Source organism: Euphorbia lathyris, chromosome 2, assembly GCF_963576675.1.
Source record: "Euphorbia lathyris chromosome 2, ddEupLath1.1, whole genome shotgun sequence".
NCBI classification, from domain to species: Eukaryota; Viridiplantae; Streptophyta; class Magnoliopsida; order Malpighiales; family Euphorbiaceae; genus Euphorbia; species Euphorbia lathyris.
The window spans coordinates 2676296-2695927 of record NC_088911.1 but is presented as its reverse complement, the minus strand read 5'-3'; the positions used below and the strand labels follow the sequence as shown (position 1 = coordinate 2695927).

The 19632-nt window shown below is 32.3% G+C and overlaps 1 long non-coding RNA gene across 4 annotated transcripts; it reads right to left on the bottom strand.

Moving 5' to 3' along the window:
- Window positions 1–543: 543 nt before the first annotated feature.
- LOC136220546 (uncharacterized) lies at window positions 544–18179 on the bottom strand. 4 transcript variants are annotated; one of them, XR_010684563.1, is made up of 7 exons: window positions 17850–18179; window positions 17646–17743; window positions 2034–2644; window positions 1779–1865; window positions 1540–1704; window positions 966–1086; window positions 544–844 (listed from the first exon to the last, which is right to left on the bottom strand). It is a non-coding gene; the product is annotated as an uncharacterized lncRNA (long non-coding RNA). The 4 variants fall into 4 exon arrangements; XR_010684564.1 differs by having other exon boundaries at window positions 544–1086; window positions 2034–2276; window positions 2527–2644; XR_010684565.1 differs by having other exon boundaries at window positions 544–1086; window positions 2034–2101; window positions 2527–2644.
- Between the last annotated feature and the right edge of the window lie 1453 nt (window positions 18180–19632).

Below are 19632 nucleotides of genomic sequence, written 5' to 3'. Positions count from 1 at the left end.
ATAAAATAATTTTAACATTTTATTTTAATACGTCTTGAATTATACAATTCATTTTTCCTTTTTAAACTTTTATCTATACATTTATGAATTTAATCAATAATCATCAAATTTAACGTTAAACTGAGTTTTATGTTCAAAGCCGAATTTTTGGATCATCGGAGGTTTAATGTGATAAAAAAATAAAAGATCAGAGCTTTAAAATGTTAATTTAAAATAAAAGATCAAAAACTTAATACACTAAAAAACTACGAAAGATAAGAAGATTTATTAAGTTTTTACATGTCATATTTCTTAATAAAAGATAATAAAATTACAATTAAAAAATAATACCAATTGTTCTTGTACCTAAAATAAATCAATAATAGCATAAAGAAGTTAATACATAAACTCATATATGTAAAACCAAAGAAATTTGAAGAGAAAAATTATAATTCTTCAAAAGTATGCAGAAGATGCATGCATAAATATGAACCCACTTTCTGCATTGAACTACTTTATTTCTGCGACCTGAATAGCAGGGTTTTTTTTTTGATAGATGAATAGCATGCAGGTATTACAACTAACAAAATAGCATTATTGTGTTGAGCATATTCTCTAACCTTGGACAATAAATAAATTACAATATTGGTCATTAGGGGGGAAGGGAAGAGAAAGAAAAGGAGAAAGGGGAGAAAGAGCTTCAAATAAAGCATCCTAAAATAAAAAAAATTATACACATCAAAATGACCATGACTGGAAATGACATCTTTAAGATCAACAAAAAAAACTTTGAGATAAAAATTGATGCTCAGCCTCATCCATCAACTCCTTGACTATCTGCCTCTCCTCTACGGGTGTCCAAGAACTCAAAAGTTCAAAAGTTCAAAAGTTCAAAAGTTCATTGCCAAGTACAAAACCCATGAATCAAGCAGTGATCTATATATTCAAAACTTCTAACCAAGAAGAAATTGAAAGTAATTTCATACCTAATAACCCAAGCGTTCTCAGATTCAACTACTATGAATCGAAAACCCATGATATATTTCACAGCGTGTTTACTTCATCGAATTGAGAATTCTGCATCTGAAAACTTCATGAAACTGTTACCTACATGAATCGATCAAGACAACCACAATTAGAACAAAAGCATACAAATAGAGGGAGATGTAAAATTGTTCCAGAAAGGTTGGATTACCTGAAGTGGGGTTTTTTTTAACACATACAAAATTAATAAATACAATTTTTCTAACAAAAAAATAAATAAATATGGTTTTAATTCAATACATAAAAAAATTTATATGCTCTACAAAATAGCCATGTAAACAAAAACTCTAAAAGAGCATAATGGAAAGGATAATGCTCAACCTTTCAACAAACAAACATCCATTGATATACACTGATTTGATTCTATCATACAAAAGAAGGATATAATGACCAATGCGAACAAATATAAGCAATTACAAAAAACACACCTTATTAATTTGCAACTAATTATTCAACAGCAGAAATGAGCAAATATATATAAAAAACAAAGATGCAATAGGAGAAAAGATAAAGTACCCATTGAGTAAATTTGGAAGCCTGATTTTCATTAGGCTAGGAATTTAACCAGCAAAAGCTTCCACCAAAGCTAATATCCCAAGCTTGAAACTGGGACGAAATTGATAGTAATTTCTTCGAATCTAAACTCAAATTATGAACTCAAATTTCATCATCCCAAATTATCTGCAAAAGGAATCAATTATAAACATAACAACACTTTTATAAAAAGAGAAAGTAGAGTTAAAGGTAAAACAAACCATAAGACCAGTGAGATCATTGAGAGGAGATGGTCGATTAAGAATAGAAGCTAGCTCTTGATTTCTGTATTCCCTCTCAACCAAAACCTAAAATTCCCAATCTTAATGAGCCCCATTTTATGTGTGTTCTTGGATTCACAGAACAATTTTCAGAATAATTCAATGCATATAAAACAAATACGAACTCAAATTTCTCATAAATATTGTAAAGGAAAAATTATATAAAATTGAACACACAAAGATGCAAATGTATACCTTTGAAACCATGATAGATTGAACTCATAGGTGCAGAGACAGTGCAAACCCACGAAAGTTCCACTAAGCTGGAAAACCGGAAGATCCAACCCAAAACAAACACATCAGAGATGAAGAACTGAGGGGAAAAAGTAATGGGAAAAATTAACCTTTTAGTAAAGTTATCTTAGATTGACAAAGAAGTGAAGAAGAAAAGTGACCAACGATGAAAGCCGGACAAAACCTTTTGCATTGTTTATTAATCTACAAAATAACCTGTTGATTAGAAGGTAATATACAATATTGCAGAGTTTCCATTATGCAAATCAGTTTCCTAAGCCACTAAAACATAAATTAGCAAATAACAGTGCAGCAAAATATAGGGAAAGAAAAGATGAAGATAAGAATCGGTGTTCAAGTCTAAAAAAACCAGTTTTCACAAAACAAACCATTGGAAAAGAATCCCTTCAAACATACCATGTGGAAAAGAAAGAATGACAATAGGAGGACCAACCTTAGCAACTGCATTGGCTATAGCGTCACTGCCTAAGCACCCACAACATGGTTTTGGACCCCCTCCGGTAACACCAGAACTCTCGGTTTTTATGCCTGGTGAATCCGCAGGACTAATTCTAGAAGAAAACAATGAAGATTACCTACAAATTCATAATCAAATTGAGAGTAGAAAACTCTATGCAACTATAAGGAATTGCAATAATAGAAAGTGGCGGAGCTGTTGAGGATTACAGACAAAATTAAAAAGAAATTTAAGTTACCAGAAATCTAGACTATGAAAAGTTTCTTCTGCTTTTTGGATTCGAGAAAGGCTTCAGGATAAAACCTTTACCAAATGCATTATAAAAGCAAGAATTCACTTCACCAAATGCTTATAAATATGAACCAACATGCTTTTGGATCTTTAATTCATAATCAAATTGAGAGTAGAAAACTCTATGCAACTATAAGGGATTGCAATAATAGAAAGTGGCGGAGCTGTTGAGGATTACAGACAAAATTAAAAAGAAATTAAGTTACCAGAAATCTAGACTATGAAAAGTTTCTTCTGCTTTTTGGATTCGAGAAAGGCTTCAGGATAAAACCTTTACCAAATGCATTATAAAAGCAAGAATTCACTTCACCAAATGCTTATAAATATGAACCAACATGCTTTTGGATCTTTAATTCATAATCAAATTGAGAGTAGAAAACTCTATGCAACTATAAGGGATTGCAATAATAGAAAGTGGCGGAGCTGTTGAGGATTACAGACAAAATTAAAAAGAAATTAAGTTACCAGAAATCTAGACTATGAAAAGTTTCTTCTGCTTTTTGGATTCGAGAAAGGCTTCAGGATAAAACCTTTACCAAATGCATTATAAAAGCAAGAATTCACTTCACCAAATGCTTATAAATATGAACCAACATGCTTTTGGATCTTTAATTCATAATCAAATTGAGAGTAGAAAACTCTATGCAACTATAAGGGATTGCAATAATAGAAAGTGGCGGAGCTGTTGAGGATTACAGACAAAATTAAAAAGAAATTAAGTTACCAGAAATCTAGACTATGAAAAGTTTCTTCTGCTTTTTGGATTCGAGAAAGGCTTCAGGATAAAACCTTTACCAAATGCATTATAAAAGCAAGAATTCACTTCACCAAATGCTTATAAATATGAACCAACATGCTTTTGGATCTTTAATTCATAATCAAATTGAGAGTAGAAAACTCTATGCAACTATAAGGGATTGCAATAATAGAAAGTGGCGGAGCTGTTGAGGATTACAGACAAAATTAAAAAGAAATTAAGTTACCAGAAATCTAGACTATGAAAAGTTTCTTCTGCTTTTTGGATTCGAGAAAGGCTTCAGGATAAAACCTTTACCAAATGCATTATAAAAGCAAGAATTCACTTCACCAAATGCTTATAAATATGAACCAACATGCTTTTGGATCTTTAATTCATAATCAAATTGAGAGTAGAAAACTCTATGCAACTATAAGGGATTGCAATAATAGAAAGTGGCGGAGCTGTTGAGGATTACAGACAAAATTAAAAAGAAATTAAGTTACCAGAAATCTAGACTATGAAAAGTTTCTTCTGCTTTTTGGATTCGAGAAAGGCTTCAGGATAAAACCTTTACCAAATGCATTATAAAAGCAAGAATTCACTTCACCAAATGCTTATAAATATGAACCAACATGCTTTTGGATCTTTAATTCATAATCAAATTGAGAGTAGAAAACTCTATGCAACTATAAGGGATTGCAATAATAGAAAGTGGCGGAGCTGTTGAGGATTACAGACAAAATTAAAAAGAAATTAAGTTACCAGAAATCTAGACTATGAAAAGTTTCTTCTGCTTTTTGGATTCGAGAAAGGCTTCAGGATAAAACCTTTACCAAATGCATTATAAAAGCAAGAATTCACTTCACCAAATGCTTATAAATATGAACCAACATGCTTTTGGATCTTTAATTCATAATCAAATTGAGAGTAGAAAACTCTATGCAACTATAAGGGATTGCAATAATAGAAAGTGGCGGAGCTGTTGAGGATTACAGACAAAATTAAAAAGAAATTAAGTTACCAGAAATCTAGACTATGAAAAGTTTCTTCTGCTTTTTGGATTCGAGAAAGGCTTCAGGATAAAACCTTTACCAAATGCATTATAAAAGCAAGAATTCACTTCACCAAATGCTTATAAATATGAACCAACATGCTTTTGGATCTTTAATTCATAATCAAATTGAGAGTAGAAAACTCTATGCAACTATAAGGGATTGCAATAATAGAAAGTGGCGGAGCTGTTGAGGATTACAGACAAAATTAAAAAGAAATTAAGTTACCAGAAATCTAGACTATGAAAAGTTTCTTCTGCTTTTTGGATTCGAGAAAGGCTTCAGGATAAAACCTTTACCAAATGCATTATAAAAGCAAGAATTCACTTCACCAAATGCTTATAAATATGAACCAACATGCTTTTGGATCTTTAATTCATAATCAAATTGAGAGTAGAAAACTCTATGCAACTATAAGGGATTGCAATAATAGAAAGTGGCGGAGCTGTTGAGGATTACAGACAAAATTAAAAAGAAATTAAGTTACCAGAAATCTAGACTATGAAAAGTTTCTTCTGCTTTTTGGATTCGAGAAAGGCTTCAGGATAAAACCTTTACCAAATGCATTATAAAAGCAAGAATTCACTTCACCAAATGCTTATAAATATGAACCAACATGCTTTTGGATCTTTAATTCATAATCAAATTGAGAGTAGAAAACTCTATGCAACTATAAGGGATTGCAATAATAGAAAGTGGCGGAGCTGTTGAGGATTACAGACAAAATTAAAAAGAAATTAAGTTACCAGAAATCTAGACTATGAAAAGTTTCTTCTGCTTTTTGGATTCGAGAAAGGCTTCAGGATAAAACCTTTACCAAATGCATTATAAAAGCAAGAATTCACTTCACCAAATGCTTATAAATATGAACCAACATGCTTTTGGATCTTTAATTCATAATCAAATTGAGAGTACAAAACTCTATGCAACTATAAGGGATTGCAATAATAGAAAGTGGCGGAGCTGTTGAGGATTACAGACAAAATTAAAAAGAAATTAAGTTACCAGAAATCTAGACTATGAAAAGTTTCTTCTGCTTTTTGGATTCGAGAAAGGCTTCAGGATAAAACCTTTACCAAATGCATTATAAAAGCAAGAATTCACTTCACCAAATGCTTATAAATATGAACCAACATGCTTTTGGATCTTTAATTCATAATCAAATTGAGAGTAGAAAACTCTATGCAACTATAAGGGATTGCAATAATAGAAAGTGGCGGAGCTGTTGAGGATTACAGACAAAATTAAAAAGAAATTAAGTTACCAGAAATCTAGACTATGAAAAGTTTCTTCTGCTTTTTGGATTCGAGAAAGGCTTCACGATAAAACCTTTACCAAATGCATTATAAAAGCAAGAATTCACTTCACCAAATGCTTATAAATATGAACCAACATGCTTTTGGATCTTTAATTCATAATCAAATTGAGAGTAGAAAACTCTATGCAACTATAAGGGATTGCAATAATAGAAAGTGGCGGAGCTGTTGAGGATTACAGACAAAATTAAAAAGAAATTAAGTTACCAGAAATCTAGACTATGAAAAGTTTCTTCTGCTTTTTGGATTCGAGAAAGGCTTCAGGATAAAACCTTTACCAAATGCATTATAAAAGCAAGAATTCACTTCACCAAATGCTTATAAATATGAACCAACATGCTTTTGGATCTTTAATTCATAATCAAATTGAGAGTAGAAAACTCTATGCAACTATAAGGGATTGCAATAATAGAAAGTGGCGGAGCTGTTGAGGATTACAGACAAAATTAAAAAGAAATTAAGTTACCAGAAATCTAGACTATGAAAAGTTTCTTCTGCTTTTTGGATTCGAGAAAGGCTTCAGGATAAAACCTTTACCAAATGCATTATAAAAGCAAGAATTCACTTCACCAAATGCTTATAAATATGAACCAACATGCTTTTGGATCTTTAATTCATAATCAAATTGAGAGTAGAAAACTCTATGCAACTATAAGGGATTGCAATAATAGAAAGTGGCGGAGCTGTTGAGGATTACAGACAAAATTAAAAAGAAATTAAGTTACCAGAAATCTAGACTATGAAAAGTTTCTTCTGCTTTTTGGATTCGAGAAAGGCTTCAGGATAAAACCTTTACCAAATGCATTATAAAAGCAAGAATTCACTTCACCAAATGCTTATAAATATGAACCAACATGCTTTTGGATCTTTAATTCATAATCAAATTGAGAGTAGAAAACTCTATGCAACTATAAGGGATTGCAATAATAGAAAGTGGCGGAGCTGTTGAGGATTACAGACAAAATTAAAAAGAAATTAAGTTACCAGAAATCTAGACTATGAAAAGTTTCTTCTGCTTTTTGGATTCGAGAAAGGCTTCAGGATAAAACCTTTACCAAATGCATTATAAAAGCAAGAATTCACTTCACCAAATGCTTATAAATATGAACCAACATGCTTTTGGATCTTTAATTCATAATCAAATTGAGAGTAGAAAACTCTATGCAACTATAAGGGATTGCAATAATAGAAAGTGGCGGAGCTGTTGAGGATTACAGACAAAATTAAAAAGAAATTAAGTTACCAGAAATCTAGACTATGAAAAGTTTCTTCTGCTTTTTGGATTCGAGAAAGGCTTCAGGATAAAACCTTTACCAAATGCATTATAAAAGCAAGAATTCACTTCACCAAATGCTTATAAATATGAACCAACATGCTTTTGGATCTTTAATTCATAATCAAATTGAGAGTACAAAACTCTATGCAACTATAAGGGATTGCAATAATAGAAAGTGGCGGAGCTGTTGAGGATTACAGACAAAATTAAAAAGAAATTAAGTTACCAGAAATCTAGACTATGAAAAGTTTCTTCTGCTTTTTGGATTCGAGAAAGGCTTCAGGATAAAACCTTTACCAAATGCATTATAAAAGCAAGAATTCACTTCACCAAATGCTTATAAATATGAACCAACATGCTTTTGGATCTTTAATTCATAATCAAATTGAGAGTAGAAAACTCTATGCAACTATAAGGGATTGCAATAATAGAAAGTGGCGGAGCTGTTGAGGATTACAGACAAAATTAAAAAGAAATTAAGTTACCAGAAATCTAGACTATGAAAAGTTTCTTCTGCTTTTTGGATTCGAGAAAGGCTTCACGATAAAACCTTTACCAAATGCATTATAAAAGCAAGAATTCACTTCACCAAATGCTTATAAATATGAACCAACATGCTTTTGGATCTTTAATTCATAATCAAATTGAGAGTAGAAAACTCTATGCAACTATAAGGGATTGCAATAATAGAAAGTGGCGGAGCTGTTGAGGATTACAGACAAAATTAAAAAGAAATTAAGTTACCAGAAATCTAGACTATGAAAAGTTTCTTCTGCTTTTTGGATTCGAGAAAGGCTTCAGGATAAAACCTTTACCAAATGCATTATAAAAGCAAGAATTCACTTCACCAAATGCTTATAAATATGAACCAACATGCTTTTGGATCTTTAATTCATAATCAAATTGAGAGTAGAAAACTCTATGCAACTATAAGGGATTGCAATAATAGAAAGTGGCGGAGCTGTTGAGGATTACAGACAAAATTAAAAAGAAATTAAGTTACCAGAAATCTAGACTATGAAAAGTTTCTTCTGCTTTTTGGATTCGAGAAAGGCTTCAGGATAAAACCTTTACCAAATGCATTATAAAAGCAAGAATTCACTTCACCAAATGCTTATAAATATGAACCAACATGCTTTTGGATCTTTAATTCATAATCAAATTGAGAGTAGAAAACTCTATGCAACTATAAGGGATTGCAATAATAGAAAGTGGCGGAGCTGTTGAGGATTACAGACAAAATTAAAAAGAAATTAAGTTACCAGAAATCTAGACTATGAAAAGTTTCTTCTGCTTTTTGGATTCGAGAAAGGCTTCAGGATAAAACCTTTACCAAATGCATTATAAAAGCAAGAATTCACTTCACCAAATGCTTATAAATATGAACCAACATGCTTTTGGATCTTTAATTCATAATCAAATTGAGAGTAGAAAACTCTATGCAACTATAAGGGATTGCAATAATAGAAAGTGGCGGAGCTGTTGAGGATCACAGACAAAATTAAAAAGAAATTAAGTTACCAGAAATCTAGACTATGAAAAGTTTCTTCTGCTTTTTGGATTCGAGAAAGGCTTCAGGATAAAACCTTTACCAAATGCATTATAAAAGCAAGAATTCACTTCACCAAATGCTTATAAATATGAACCAACATGCTTTTGGATCTTTAATTCATAATCAAATTGAGAGTAGAAAACTCTATGCAACTATAAGGGATTGCAATAATAGAAAGTGGCGGAGCTGTTGAGGATCACAGACAAAATTAAAAAGAAATTAAGTTACCAGAAATCTAGACTATGAAAAGTTTCTTCTGCTTTTTGGATTCGAGAAAGGCTTCAGGATAAAACCTTTACCAAATGCATTATAAAAGCAAGAATTCACTTCACCAAATGCTTATAAATATGAACCAACATGCTTTTGGATCTTTAATTCATAATCAAATTGAGAGTAGAAAACTCTATGCAACTATAAGGGATTGCAATAATAGAAAGTGGCGGAGCTGTTGAGGATTACAGACAAAATTAAAAAGAAATTAAGTTACCAGAAATCTAGACTATGAAAAGTTTCTTCTGCTTTTTGGATTCGAGAAAGGCTTCAGGATAAAACCTTTACCAAATGCATTATAAAAGCAAGAATTCACTTCACCAAATGCTTATAAATATGAACCAACATGCTTTTGGATCTTTAATTCATAATCAAATTGAGAGTAGAAAACTCTATGCAACTATAAGGGATTGCAATAATAGAAAGTGGCGGAGCTGTTGAGGATTACAGACAAAATTAAAAAGAAATTAAGTTACCAGAAATCTAGACTATGAAAAGTTTCTTCTGCTTTTTGGATTCGAGAAAGGCTTCAGGATAAAACCTTTACCAAATGCATTATAAAAGCAAGAATTCACTTCACCAAATGCTTATAAATATGAACCAACATGCTTTTGGATCTTTAATTCATAATCAAATTGAGAGTAGAAAACTCTATGCAACTATAAGGAATTGCAATAATAGAAAGTGGCAGGGCTGTTGAGGATTACAGACAAAATTAAAAAGAAATTTAAGTTACCAGAAATCTAGACTATGAAAAGTTTCTTCTGCTTTTTGGATTCAAGAAAGGCTTTCGGATAAAACCTTTACCAAATGCATTATAAAAGCAAGAATTCACTTCACCAAATGCTTATAAATATGAACCAACATGCTTTTGGATCTTTAATTCATAATCAAATTGAGAGTAGAAAACTCTATGCAACTATAAGGGATTGCAATAATAGAAAGTGGCGGAGCTGTTGAGGATTACAGACAAAATTAAAAAGAAATTAAGTTACCAGAAATCTAGACTATGAAAAGTTTCTTCTGCTTTTTGGATTCGAGAAAGGCTTCAGGATAAAACCTTTACCAAATGCATTATAAAAGCAAGAATTCACTTCACCAAATGCTTATAAATATGAACCAACATGCTTTTGGATCTTTAATTCATAATCAAATTGAGAGTAGAAAACTCTATGCAACTATAAGGGATTGCAATAATAGAAAGTGGCGGAGCTGTTGAGGATTACAGACAAAATTAAAAAGAAATTAAGTTACCAGAAATCTAGACTATGAAAAGTTTCTTCTGCTTTTTGGATTCGAGAAAGGCTTCAGGATAAAACCTTTACCAAATGCATTATAAAAGCAAGAATTCACTTCACCAAATGCTTATAAATATGAACCAACATGCTTTTGGATCTTTAATTCATAATCAAATTGAGAGTAGAAAACTCTATGCAACTATAAGGGATTGCAATAATAGAAAGTGGCGGAGCTGTTGAGGATTACAAACAAAATTAAAAAGAAATTAAGTTACCAGAAATCTAGACTATGAAAAGTTTCTTCTGCTTTTTGGATTCGAGAAAGGCTTCAGGATAAAACCTTTACCAAATGCATTATAAAAGCAAGAATTCACTTCACCAAATGCTTATAAATATGAACCAACATGCTTTTGGATCTTTAATTCATAATCAAATTGAGAGTAGAAAACTCTATGCAACTATAAGGGATTGCAATAATAGAAAGTGGCGGAGCTGTTGAGGATTACAGACAAAATTAAAAAGAAATTAAGTTACCAGAAATCTAGACTATGAAAAGTTTCTTCTGCTTTTTGGATTCGAGAAAGGCTTCAGGATAAAACCTTTACCAAATGCATTATAAAAGCAAGAATTCACTTCACCAAATGCTTATAAATATGAACCAACATGCTTTTGGATCTTTAATTCATAATCAAATTGAGAGTAGAAAACTCTATGCAACTATAAGGGATTGCAATAATAGAAAGTGGCGGAGCTGTTGAGGATTACAGACAAAATTAAAAAGAAATTAAGTTACCAGAAATCTAGACTATGAAAAGTTTCTTCTGCTTTTTGGATTCGAGAAAGGCTTCAGGATAAAACCTTTACCAAATGCATTATAAAAGCAAGAATTCACTTCACCAAATGCTTATAAATATGAACCAACATGCTTTTGGATCTTTAATTCATAATCAAATTGAGAGTAGAAAACTCTATGCAACTATAAGGGATTGCAATAATAGAAAGTGGCGGAGCTGTTGAGGATTACAGACAAAATTAAAAAGAAATTAAGTTACCAGAAATCTAGACTATGAAAAGTTTCTTCTGCTTTTTGGATTCGAGAAAGGCTTCAGGATAAAACCTTTACCAAATGCATTATAAAAGCAAGAATTCACTTCACCAAATGCTTATAAATATGAACCAACATGCTTTTGGATCTTTAATTCATAATCAAATTGAGAGTAGAAAACTCTATGCAACTATAAGGGATTGCAATAATAGAAAGTGGCGGAGCTGTTGAGGATTACAGACAAAATTAAAAAGAAATTAAGTTACCAGAAATCTAGACTATGAAAAGTTTCTTCTGCTTTTTGGATTCGAGAAAGGCTTCAGGATAAAACCTTTACCAAATGCATTATAAAAGCAAGAATTCACTTCACCAAATGCTTATAAATATGAACCAACATGCTTTTGGATCTTTAATTCATAATCAAATTGAGAGTAGAAAACTCTATGCAACTATAAGGGATTGCAATAATAGAAAGTGGCGGAGCTGTTGAGGATTACAGACAAAATTAAAAAGAAATTAAGTTACCAGAAATCTAGACTATGAAAAGTTTCTTCTGCTTTTTGGATTCGAGAAAGGCTTCAGGATAAAACCTTTACCAAATGCATTATAAAAGCAAGAATTCACTTCACCAAATGCTTATAAATATGAACCAACATGCTTTTGGATCTTTAATTCATAATCAAATTGAGAGTAGAAAACTCTATGCAACTATAAGGGATTGCAATAATAGAAAGTGGCGGAGCTGTTGAGGATCACAGACAAAATTAAAAAGAAATTAAGTTACCAGAAATCTAGACTATGAAAAGTTTCTTCTGCTTTTTGGATTCGAGAAAGGCTTCAGGATAAAACCTTTACCAAATGCATTATAAAAGCAAGAATTCACTTCACCAAATGCTTATAAATATGAACCAACATGCTTTTGGATCTTTAATTCATAATCAAATTGAGAGTAGAAAACTCTATGCAACTATAAGGGATTGCAATAATAGAAAGTGGCGGAGCTGTTGAGGATTACAGACAAAATTAAAAAGAAATTAAGTTACCAGAAATCTAGACTATGAAAAGTTTCTTCTGCTTTTTGGATTCGAGAAAGGCTTCAGGATAAAACCTTTACCAAATGCATTATAAAAGCAAGAATTCACTTCACCAAATGCTTATAAATATGAACCAACATGCTTTTGGATCTTTAATTCATAATCAAATTGAGAGTAGAAAACTCTATGCAACTATAAGGGATTGCAATAATAGAAAGTGGCGGAGCTGTTGAGGATTACAGACAAAATTAAAAAGAAATTAAGTTACCAGAAATCTAGACTATGAAAAGTTTCTTCTGCTTTTTGGATTCGAGAAAGGCTTCAGGATAAAACCTTTACCAAATGCATTATAAAAGCAAGAATTCACTTCACCAAATGCTTATAAATATGAACCAACATGCTTTTGGATCTTTAATTCATAATCAAATTGAGAGTAGAAAACTCTATGCAACTATAAGGAATTGCAATAATAGAAAGTGGCAGGGCTGTTGAGGATTACAGACAAAATTAAAAAGAAATTTAAGTTACCAGAAATCTAGACTATGAAAAGTTTCTTCTGCTTTTTGGATTCAAGAAAGGCTTTCGGATAAAACCTTTACCAAATGCATTATAAAAGCAAGAATTCACTTCACCAAATGCTTATAAATATGAACCAACATGCTTTTGGATCTTTAATTCATAATCAAATTGAGAGTAGAAAACTCTATGCAACTATAAGGGATTGCAATAATAGAAAGTGGCGGAGCTGTTGAGGATTACAGACAAAATTAAAAAGAAATTAAGTTACCAGAAATCTAGACTATGAAAAGTTTCTTCTGCTTTTTGGATTCGAGAAAGGCTTCAGGATAAAACCTTTACCAAATGCATTATAAAAGCAAGAATTCACTTCACCAAATGCTTATAAATATGAACCAACATGCTTTTGGATCTTTAATTCATAATCAAATTGAGAGTAGAAAACTCTATGCAACTATAAGGGATTGCAATAATAGAAAGTGGCGGAGCTGTTGAGGATTACAGACAAAATTAAAAAGAAATTAAGTTACCAGAAATCTAGACTATGAAAAGTTTCTTCTGCTTTTTGGATTCGAGAAAGGCTTCAGGATAAAACCTTTACCAAATGCATTATAAAAGCAAGAATTCACTTCACCAAATGCTTATAAATATGAACCAACATGCTTTTGGATCTTTAATTCATAATCAAATTGAGAGTAGAAAACTCTATGCAACTATAAGGGATTGCAATAATAGAAAGTGGCGGAGCTGTTGAGGATTACAAACAAAATTAAAAAGAAATTAAGTTACCAGAAATCTAGACTATGAAAAGTTTCTTCTGCTTTTTGGATTCGAGAAAGGCTTCAGGATAAAACCTTTACCAAATGCATTATAAAAGCAAGAATTCACTTCACCAAATGCTTATAAATATGAACCAACATGCTTTTGGATCTTTAATTCATAATCAAATTGAGAGTAGAAAACTCTATGCAACTATAAGGGATTGCAATAATAGAAAGTGGCGGAGCTGTTGAGGATTACAGACAAAATTAAAAAGAAATTAAGTTACCAGAAATCTAGACTATGAAAAGTTTCTTCTGCTTTTTGGATTCGAGAAAGGCTTCAGGATAAAACCTTTACCAAATGCATTATAAAAGCAAGAATTCACTTCACCAAATGCTTATAAATATGAACCAACATGCTTTTGGATCTTTAATTCATAATCAAATTGAGAGTAGAAAACTCTATGCAACTATAAGGGATTGCAATAATAGAAAGTGGCGGAGCTGTTGAGGATTACAGACAAAATTAAAAAGAAATTAAGTTACCAGAAATCTAGACTATGAAAAGTTTCTTCTGCTTTTTGGATTCGAGAAAGGCTTCAGGATAAAACCTTTACCAAATGCATTATAAAAGCAAGAATTCACTTCACCAAATGCTTATAAATATGAACCAACATGCTTTTGGATCTTTAATTCATAATCAAATTGAGAGTAGAAAACTCTATGCAACTATAAGGGATTGCAATAATAGAAAGTGGCGGAGCTGTTGAGGATTACAGACAAAATTAAAAAGAAATTAAGTTACCAGAAATCTAGACTATGAAAAGTTTCTTCTGCTTTTTGGATTCGAGAAAGGCTTCAGGATAAAACCTTTACCAAATGCATTATAAAAGCAAGAATTCACTTCACCAAATGCTTATAAATATGAACCAACATGCTTTTGGATCTTTAATTCATAATCAAATTGAGAGTAGAAAACTCTATGCAACTATAAGGGATTGCAATAATAGAAAGTGGCGGAGCTGTTGAGGATTACAGACAAAATTAAAAAGAAATTAAGTTACCAGAAATCTAGACTATGAAAAGTTTCTTCTGCTTTTTGGATTCGAGAAAGGCTTCAGGATAAAACCTTTACCAAATGCATTATAAAAGCAAGAATTCACTTCACCAAATGTTTATAAATATGAACCAACATGCTTTTGGATCTTTAATTCATAATCAAATTGAGAGTAGAAAACTCTATGCAACTATAAGGGATTGCAATAATAGAAAGTGGCGGAGCTGTTGAGGATTACAGACAAAATTAAAAAGAAATTAAGTTACCAGAAATCTAGACTATGAAAAGTTTCTTCTGCTTTTTGGATTCGAGAAAGGCTTCAGGATAAAACCTTTACCAAATGCATTATAAAAGCAAGAATTCACTTCACCAAATGCTTATAAATATGAACCAACATGCTTTTGGATCTTTAATTCATAATCAAATTGAGAGTAGAAAACTCTATGCAACTATAAGGGATTGCAATAATAGAAAGTGGCGGAGCTGTTGAGGATTACAGACAAAATTAAAAAGAAATTAAGTTACCAGAAATCTAGACTATGAAAAGTTTCTTCTGCTTTTTGGATTCGAGAAAGGCTTCAGGATAAAACCTTTACCAAATGCATTATAAAAGCAAGAATTCACTTCACCAAATGCTTATAAATATGAACCAACATGCTTTTGGATCTTTAATTCATAATCAAATTGAGAGTAGAAAACTCTATGCAACTATAAGGGATTGCAATAATAGAAAGTGGCGGAGCTGTTGAGGATTACAGACAAAATTAAAAAGAAATTAAGTTACCAGAAATCTAGACTATGAAAAGTTTCTTCTGCTTTTTGGATTCGAGAAAGGCTTCAGGATAAAACCTTTACCAAATGCATTATAAAAGCAAGAATTCACTTCACCAAATGCTTATAAATATGAACCAACATGCTTTTGGATCTTTAATTCATAATCAAATTGAGAGTAGAAAACTCTATGCAACTATAAGGGATTGCAATAATAGAAAGTGGCGGAGCTGTTGAGGATTACAGACAAAATTAAAAAGAAATTAAGTTACCAGAAATCTAGACTATGAAAAGTTTCTTCTGCTTTTTGGATTCGAGAAAGGCTTCAGGATAAAACCTTTACCAAATGCATTATAAAAGCAAGAATTCACTTCACCAAATGCTTATAAATATGAACCAACATGCTTTTGGATCTTTAATTCATAATCAAATTGAGAGTAGAAAACTCTATGCAACTATAAGGGATTGCAATAATAGAAAGTGGCGGAGCTGTTGAGGATTACAGACAAAATTAAAAAGAAATTAAGTTACCAGAAATCTAGACTATGAAAAGTTTCTTCTGCTTTTTGGATTCGAGAAAGGCTTCAGGATAAAACCTTTACCAAATGCATTATAAAAGCAAGAATTCACTTCACCAAATGTTTATAAATATGAACCAACATGCTTTTGGATCTTTAATTCATAATCAAATTGAGAGTAGAAAACTCTATGCAACTATAAGGGATTGCAATAATAGAAAGTGGCGGAGCTGTTGAGGATTACAGACAAAATTAAAAAGAAATTAAGTTACCAGAAATCTAGACTATGAAAAGTTTCTTCTGCTTTTTGGATTCGAGAAAGGCTTCAGGATAAAACCTTTACCAAATGCATTATAAAAGCAAGAATTCACTTCACCAAATGCTTATAAATATGAACCAACATGCTTTTGGATCTTTAATTCATAATCAAATTGAGAGTAGAAAACTCTATGCAACTATAAGGGATTGCAATAATAGAAAGTGGCGGAGCTGTTGAGGATTACAGACAAAATTAAAAAGAAATTAAGTTACCAGAAATCTAGACTATGAAAAGTTTCTTCTGGTTTTTGGATTCGAGAAAGGCTTCAGGATAAAACCTTTACCAAATGCATTATAAAAGCAAGAATTCACTTCACCAAATGCTTATAAATATGAACCAACATGCTTTTGGATCTTTAATTCATAATCAAATTGAGAGTAGAAAACTCTATGCAACTATAAGGGATTGCAATAATAGAAAGTGGCGGAGCTGTTGAGGATTACAGACAAAATTAAAAAGAAATTAAGTTACCAGAAATCTAGACTATGAAAAGTTTCTTCTGCTTTTTGGATTCGAGAAAGGCTTCAGGATAAAACCTTTACCAAATGCATTATAAAAGCAAGAATTCACTTCACCAAATGCTTATAAATATGAACCAACATGCTTTTGGATCTTTAATTCATAATCAAATTGAGAGTAGAAAACTCTATGCAACTATAAGGGATTGCAATAATAGAAAGTGGCGGAGCTGTTGAGGATTACAGACAAAATTAAAAAGAAATTAAGTTACCAGAAATCTAGACTATGAAAAGTTTCTTCTGCTTTTTGGATTCGAGAAAGGCTTCAGGATAAAACCTTTACCAAATGCATTATAAAAGCAAGAATTCACTTCACCAAATGCTTATAAATATGAACCAACATGCTTTTGGATCTTTAATTCATAATCAAATTGAGAGTAGAAAACTCTATGCAACTATAAGGGATTGCAATAATAGAAAGTGGCGGAGCTGTTGAGGATTACAGACAAAATTAAAAAGAAATTAAGTTACCAGAAATCTAGACTATGAAAAGTTTCTTCTGCTTTTTGGATTCGAGAAAGGCTTTCGGATAAAACCTTTACCAAATGCATTATAAAAGCAAGAATTCACTTCACCAAATGCTTATAAATATGAACCAACATGCTTTTGGATCTTTAATCTGCAAATGTGAAAATCGACTCTAGACACTTTTCTATTATGGTCTCTGGGTGAAATACTGATAGCCGGGTCTATATGATTGGAATCCTTTATATGCAGAACCTCTACTCATAGTTCTTATGAAAATTCTGGAAAAAAAATAAAGGATCAGAGAGAATAACACCTAGAAATCATAAACTGTAGGAACAGAAAGATATCTCTTACACGTAGAGTCGTTATTCCCCTTCTTTTGATGAAAAACCTGGTACCCAGATACTAATTTGGCCAAATCATCTCCAACAATTCCACTGAACCCACAATTCCTATGGAAACAGATTGCAATAGATTAGGGAAACGGGAAAAGATAGAGCAAAAAGAGGAATGGAAAAGAAATTAGCAGAGTAAAAAAAAGATCAGAGAGAATAATACCTAGAAATCATAACAACTGTAGGAACCGAAAGATATCTCTTACACGTAGAGTCGTTATTTCCCCTTCTTTTGATGAAAAACCTGGTAACCAGATACTAATTTGGCCAAATCATCTCCAAGAAATCTACTGAAATTGAGAGAGACAAAAATGGGTGAAAAATTACAGAACCGAGAGAGGCAGGCGACGCTGTGGAATTGATAGGAGAACACACTTCAGAGAAGCGGACCATAATGGAGAACTAACTGCAGAGAAGCGGATCACAAACGCTCTGAGAAACAGAGGAGGAACATCTAAGATATAGATAGAGGTGAAGGAAAGAGAAAATAGGAAATGAGAATCACTGACGTGCAAATGAGGAAGAAGAAAGAAACCGTAGAGAAAAACAGGCAGCAGTTGTTAAAAACACGTAGAAGTATAGAGGAAGGTACTCTTGTCATACTCAATTGCTTATATTGTAAAAGGTTTGAGGCTCTACCTTTAAAGAGCTCAGTAGAGGATTTAAAATCTCGGAAGTGTTCCGGAGACAGGACGTAGGCTTAGAAGAAGCCGAACCTGGATAAATCTGCTGAGTGAAGTATTCCTAAACCTTTAACTCCTTATTTGTATTGCTTGCTTAAATAATCAAAAACTGACCAAGTAAAGAGGTCAAGTTGAGTTGTGCGCATTAAACGTAAGAGCTCAGGAATAGACTCTAAGTGCTATCTCCTGACTCAAGCTAAGAAACTGACCTAGTCACCTGTTGACTAAGCCAGTATCTTGCTGTTCACTCAGCGTCGCTGTTAAAACCTTTTTCCTTAGAAAAAGAAGTCTGCCCTAATTGCGATAAAGTTTAAATAGTTCCTAACCCCCCCTTTGGAACTATACTTGCAACCCTACAAGGGACCAACAATGACATTAAAAGTGACGTTAATAAATAAAAACGCATCGTAACAATGTTCATATGACAGTACGAAACTAGGCTGATGTCATGTATAGTATCTTCAAATGACAGAACCTAACCATCGTCTGAAGGTGCAATAGACGGCAGCGAGCCCTGTGACAGATTTATATCTCGCGGGACGACGGTTTTTAACCGTCGTTTGAAGGGGGGTTTGGCGTAGTGTTTTATAACACCTCACCACAAGGTAAGGCGTATGGCTATAACGCCTCACCACATGGTGAGGCGTGATAACCAAACGCCCCACCTTATGATGAGGCGTGATGTCCTTACACCCCTTGTAATTTTTTTTAAAAAAATAATTTAAATTAAAACACGTAACAATAATATAAGTTGATAAATAAATTAAATTTAAACATGTAATAATAATATAAGTTGATAAATAAATTAAATTAAAACATTTAACAATAATATAAGTTGATAAATAAATATTGTCAATTAAAACACATAAATTGATATACATCAATATAATCTATTCCAAGCCGCTCTCCTGTCAGCATAAATACTGTCCAAGTGTCTCGCACTCGGATCATGATATCCATGCTATTGGACGGGAATGGGAGGGACTGGAAATCCAGGTCTTAAATAAAGACGTATATAGTGTTCATAACTCCCCAAATGACAAATGACAATCTCTCACTCCGGTGGTCTTCCATCCCCTGAACGCATTGGCAGTATAGTACAACATCCTAACCGTGGCTCAGTAAAAAGGAATATCGATGCATTCAAAACAGATGCAGCAACATATAAGTCATCCGGACTCGCCATCCAGTGGGACTCACCACACCCTGCTCCTGCCCATCTAATACACATGAGTGCACTATCTAATCGGTTCCAGAACACTA